Below are 6,000 nucleotides of genomic sequence, written 5' to 3'. Positions count from 1 at the left end.
CGTTTACCGTGCAATTCACTTTTTGGAACAATTCGAAAACATAAGAATCTTCTGTTTCACAATAGAAAACCATCCCCAAACCATTGAATCTAATGTAAGATCACAGTTCAAAATAGACAGTTCTTGGCATATTTAACAGTTCAAAACAATACAAATACATAAAAATCTACGGTATATTTGATTCCCCGTATATGCATTAACAACATTTCATTTACATTAGAATCTTCTGTTTTGCGAAAAAACTTGTATGGAAAAAAGTCCTTTTTTCTATTGTTACGATACTTAACAACCTATACAATTCAATGTGAAATGCTCATTCACATTTGATTCTATTGTTAGAAACATTTGATTCTATTGTTTTTCTACTGTTATTTTAACATTGAATTCTATTGTGAGAGTATGGTTTTCAATGGTACTGTTACATAAGAATATTATGTTTTTCTATTGTATTTTTTATCCGGGTTTCTTGACATAGGATGTCATTACCATGGTCATCACGCTATATTACTTGATTTGATATAGAGCGCAGTGAAAACATTGCTTAAATTTTGATTTTAAACATTAATTTTATAAAAAAGCCACAATACAGAGTGTGACGACATCGACATGTGAAGACATTTTACCGTGCCCTGCAGAGACATTTGAAAATTTCACCTGGCATCCCTGAGATCAGGTTCAGTTTCCAAATCACTGCTGGCTCTGGCAAGCTGTTCAGTTCAGTCACTCTATTTAAAGTCTGGCGTTATGGCTAGTTTCCATTTCCACAGTTTGTATTTATGACACACATGCGATACAGAAAGCACACCACTATACTGCCGTTCTACGCCCGATTGTCCCATGTTATATGAGAATCCCATATAACATGGGACAATTATGCGTATAACGGCAGTATACAATAGGACGCAATCAGTGAAGTACTAGATTGAAGTAGTGAGCTGGATTTTTGTATGGTGAGATGATCAATGGGGCACGTTCGGTGTAGTACTAGATTTGTAGTAATGAGCTGAATTTTAGTATGGTGAGAAGGTCAATTCTCCGTTTCTGCAATGAAATAGTGCAAAAAGCGTGGGTATTATGATTCCTTGCCTAAATTGATGCTGTTTGAGCAAAACTTTGGATAACTATGTTGTTTATGTTGCAAGAAATGGAGAAAACAACAACACTGTTGCCCAAAGTTTTGCTCATCAAACAGCATCAATTTTTTTTTTTTATTTGTCACCGTCTTCAGAAATACTGTACAGACTGATTATTGCTTATACTAAATTAATTCTAATAAAGTTTCTAAATCGATCCCTACTTACATTAAAATCAAAAACATCGACTTCGTTGAGTGCATTGAAGCACCGTTCAAGCGGATGGTTTTGTCCAAACACGGTGCGATGTCGAGCAGCCCTGAAGAGAGATCGCTGACGCGTTCGTCGTGCCGGTACGAAAAATTGAGCTTGCTGAAGCAGCTCAGGACAGTCAATTCGGTTGCTCAAAAGATCGAACGCAAACATCAGTTGAAGATACACTCGACGCTTGCGCAGTGACTCCAGCCTTATCAGTTGGCATCGTTCGTTGAACGGAGGCAGCTTTAGCGGGTTAGACCATGGTAGTCGACGTAAGGCATAATGAACTCGTTCGATACGTCCAATTTGAATTTCGTGAAATGGAGCCCAGATCTGAACTGCATACTCGAGTATACTTCGGACAAGCGAGCAATAAACAGTTTTAAGAGCGTACACGTCATGGAATTCTGAAGTATTTCGACGAATGAACCCGAGTACCGCAAAAGCCTTAGCGGTTGTGGATGCCACGTGCTCATTAAAACTTAATTTGCAGTCCATTATTACTCCTAGGTCCTTGATAGAAGTCACACGGTCTAACGCAATACGGTTTGCTCTGTACGCAAAGTTCAACTGTGAATACGATTTGCTGAAGCTGATGACTTTACATTTGATTGCATTCAGTTCCATTCCGTTTGATACGCACCAAGAAGCTACAACGTCGATGTCCTGTTGCAGAGCGGCACAGTCTACTAGCGAACTTATGATCCGGTAGATCTTTAGGTCGTCAGCGTACATGAGGTGATGAGAACTGATTCGGTGGCTCAGATCATTGACGAATAATATAAATATCAACGGTCCGAGATGGCTACCTTGCGGAACGCCTGAAGGTGTCGAAAAACGAGTTGACTCTACGGATTTCAATTTAACATATGCAGATCTACCATGCAGGTATGAGCGTAGCCAAGAGATAAGCCAATCAGGAAAGCCTAGAACGTTGAGTTTTCTCAGTGCTAGATCATGAGGGACTTTATCAAATGCTTTGGAAAAATCCACGTACACACTGTCCACTTGGCAGCGCTTTTCTAAACTGGAATTCAGCAAGCTAGTGTACGCCATTAGGTTAGTTGTGGTGGACCGGTTTTTCACGAAACCATGCTGGTATTGCGAAATTATGGGCTTGGCAGCAAGGTACATTCTTTCGTGAACCAATAGCTCGAGTGTCTTCGCTAGGCAGGAAAGAATCGAAATGGGTCGATAGTTTTCAACGCTATGAACATTACCTGCTTTGTGTATAGGCGTAACTGCAGCTAGCTTCCACATATCCGGAAACTCTGCTTCTGACAGTGAGAGGTTGAACAGGCGGCAAACAGGTAAAGCGAGTACATTAGCACAGCGTTTGATAAATAAGGGAGGAAGTTTATCCGATCCAGCACCCTTAGAGGGATCTACGTCATTTAACGCCCTGGTAACTTCAGCTATGGTAAACGTTGGACGTGGAAAATGAATATCGTAAGACGGTAAAGAATTCAACAATTCCGTTGAGTCCACGGGAGAGTCAGGATTGTACACCGACTTGAAGAAGTGAGCAAAAAGTTCGGCAGAATCTTCGCTACAGTGAGCTGTTTTGTCACCGAGAGACACATCGGACGGTATTGCCTGCGCGTCTTTTCTGGTTTTGAAGAATCTCCAAAATGAGGAGGGATCGTTCTTAACCTCGTCTTCGATTCGGAGGATGTACTCACGGAATGATGAAGAAACACATTCTTCGTATTCAGCTTCAAGTCTGCGAAGAATGGCTCTGTTGTCATCAGTTCGGCGACGCAGGTAACGGCGACGGGCTTTTCGAAGAGTGTTTCGACGATGACGCAGCTCAGCATTCCACCACGGTTTGTTGTTCAAATGACGAGGGTTGATTCTGCGGAGAGGAGTATGTCTACTTATGCTTCCGAAGATCACACTGTAGAAGGTTGCAACTGCTTCATTAACACCGACGCCGTGTAGTAGCTCATCCCAGTCCAGAAAACGTAACTCATCGGCAACGGCGGCAAAATTACATCGGTTGAAGTCAAAATCGAAATCTTCGGAAACACTTAGAGGATTCGCAGATTCACTTACGTTGGTTGAACGAAGAACGAGTGCTTTGTGATGTTGGTCAAGAGGTAAAATCGATAATGGAGCTTCGAGCAATTCAGCTTCCCTGCTGTTGCTGACAAAGACCAAGTCAAGCAGTCTGCCATTAGAATTTCGTACATCGGAGATCTGCTGCAAGCCACAGGCAATCATACTCTCGGTGAACTCTTGCTCTTGCTCAGAGGACGCATTTGTCGGAAGGAAAGAATCCAAATCGTTATCATACGACCACTGCAAGCGAGACAAATTGTAGTCACCTAAAACCATCACAGAGTCCCCACAAGCAGCCTTCCGTATTATCTGTTGAACGCAGTCAGAGTGTGCAGCATAACTTGCAGGATCGCTATTTGGTCTCAGATAAATAGCACAGACAAAAATAGACTTAGACGGGAAGCGGAGTTTTACTACGACTTGTTCGAGTGAGTCAGATCTCTGGAGACGGATAACGGCGCTGGGGATGGATCTTTTAACAGCGATCAACACGCCACCTCCTCTACGGAAACGACTAGATGCGCTGTTACGATCACAACGGTAGATATTGTAGTTTGATGATATTTCTGAATTACTTACATCGGCCTGAAGCCACGTTTCGGAAAGGGCGATAACGTCATAATCACTGGAAGCTGTGGCCAGGAAAAACCGGTTCGTCTTCGTTCGCATACCATCAGCGTTTTGGTAGTAAACCGTTAACGGAGGGTTTGTACTTTCGGACTGCTGAGAATCCTGGATCAACGTCGGTGCGATGGGAGGAGAAGTAGTACAGGGAGCGAAAGGCGGGTGGTTGAAAGCTGCATCTCCCGGGACACTACTATTGTTTCGGGGGTACTCTTGCTCCGAAATTAACGATGGTGATTGTTCAGGATGGATAATGCTTTCGGTGTTTCTGTTAGAGCTGTTGGATCGGGCCCCTGTTCTGTCGGTCTCCAGAAAAACTGCTTCTGACTTCCCATGTTTTCAAACTCACGGAAGCGGATTCCACGAGGCCACGTTTCTGTTGAAAGTGCGATTGGCTTCAATTCGACAGGCATACCAATTTTGTAAGACACGAAAGTCAGTGATCTAGTATCTCTTCCACGTGCGACAAGTTTGATCACCTTCAGATTGGTAGTTTTTAACTTGGATTCTGCTAGTTCCACTACTTTGCTCTCTGGAACCTCAGGTAAAATCTAAGACAAGTACAACCAGAACTTGTTGGAATCATCCACAGCAGTTTCCGGGACGACTAGATTCGTGATTTCAGCATCAGTACCAATGCCGCACATGGCTTTGGCTGGACGGCGATTACAAATGTCATCTACATCATCGTTTTCACGCGGACGCTTATGTTTTGATGAAGCTACGAGTGGTGTGCGGTAATTAGATGCCGGTGTTCGTGGTACGGAATTTATCAACGTTTTGAAATTGGAGCGAATTTCGTGTTTGATCTCCGCCAACACACTCTCACGAATTTCAGCTTTCATCGACTCAATCACTGATTCGCTAGCCTTATCAACAGATACAAGTGCATTGGAGAGGCAAGGAATCATAATACCCACGCTTTTTGCACTATTTCATTGCAGAAACGGAGAATAGGACAGATCGGTGAAGTACTAGATTTCAGTAACAAATTTTGAAAACGACGTATAATCAATGCTACACCATTGATTATACGTCGTTTTCAAAATTTGTTACTGATTTGTAGTAATGAGCTGAATTTTTGTATGTTGAGAAGGTCGTTTCTCCGTTTCTGCAATGAAATGGTGCAAAAAGCGTGGATATTATGATTCCTTGCCTAATTTGATGCTGTATGAGCAAAACTTTAGACAACAGTATTGTTGTTTTCTCCATTTCTTACAACAGAAACAACATAGGTAGTTATCCAAAGTTTTGCTCAAACAGCATCAAATTAGGCAGGGAATCATATTTAATACGCACGATTTTCGCACCATTTCATTGCAGAAATGGAGAATTGACCTTCTCACCATACTAAAATTCAGCTCATTACTACAAATCTAGTACTACACCGAACGTGCCTCATTGTTGTTGTTGATATCTGTCCGGGTGAATCAGGCATTCGATTTGAATAGGTCCTAAATTTGCTGTGATTCCTATGTAGATTCGACCTATTCAAATCGAACACCAGAAATATTTAACGCAAAATATAGCACATTAAGTTCACCACTGGACTATCGCACCAGTTTTCACGAGTGCGAAAACGCAAATAGAAGTGCGCGATTGCATCCAATCAACTTGGTGTCTTCAGAGTACTTATTCAGCATACATCGAAGAAATAGTGCGCCGAAGACATCAATTTGATTTGATGGAATCGCGCAGTTTTATTTGCGTTTTCGCACTTATGAAGACTCAGTGCGCAGTCCAGTGGTGAACTAAATGCGGTATATTTAATAGGACGCAATCAGTGAAGTACTATGTAGATTGAAAGTAGTGAGCTGGATTTTTGTATGGTGAGATGATCAGTTCTCCATTTCTGCAATGAAATGGTGCAAACAACGTGGGTTATATGGTTTCTTGCCTAATTTGATGCTGTTTGAGCAAAAGTTTGGGAAACTGTGTTGTTGTATTATTTATTTCTTGCAACTTCAACAACACAGTTACCCAA

The sequence above is a fragment of the Aedes albopictus genome, chromosome 3, assembly GCF_035046485.1.
Source record: "Aedes albopictus strain Foshan chromosome 3, AalbF5, whole genome shotgun sequence".
NCBI lineage: Eukaryota > Metazoa > Arthropoda > Insecta > Diptera > Culicidae > Aedes > Aedes albopictus.
This window is presented reverse-complemented; position numbering follows the sequence as displayed.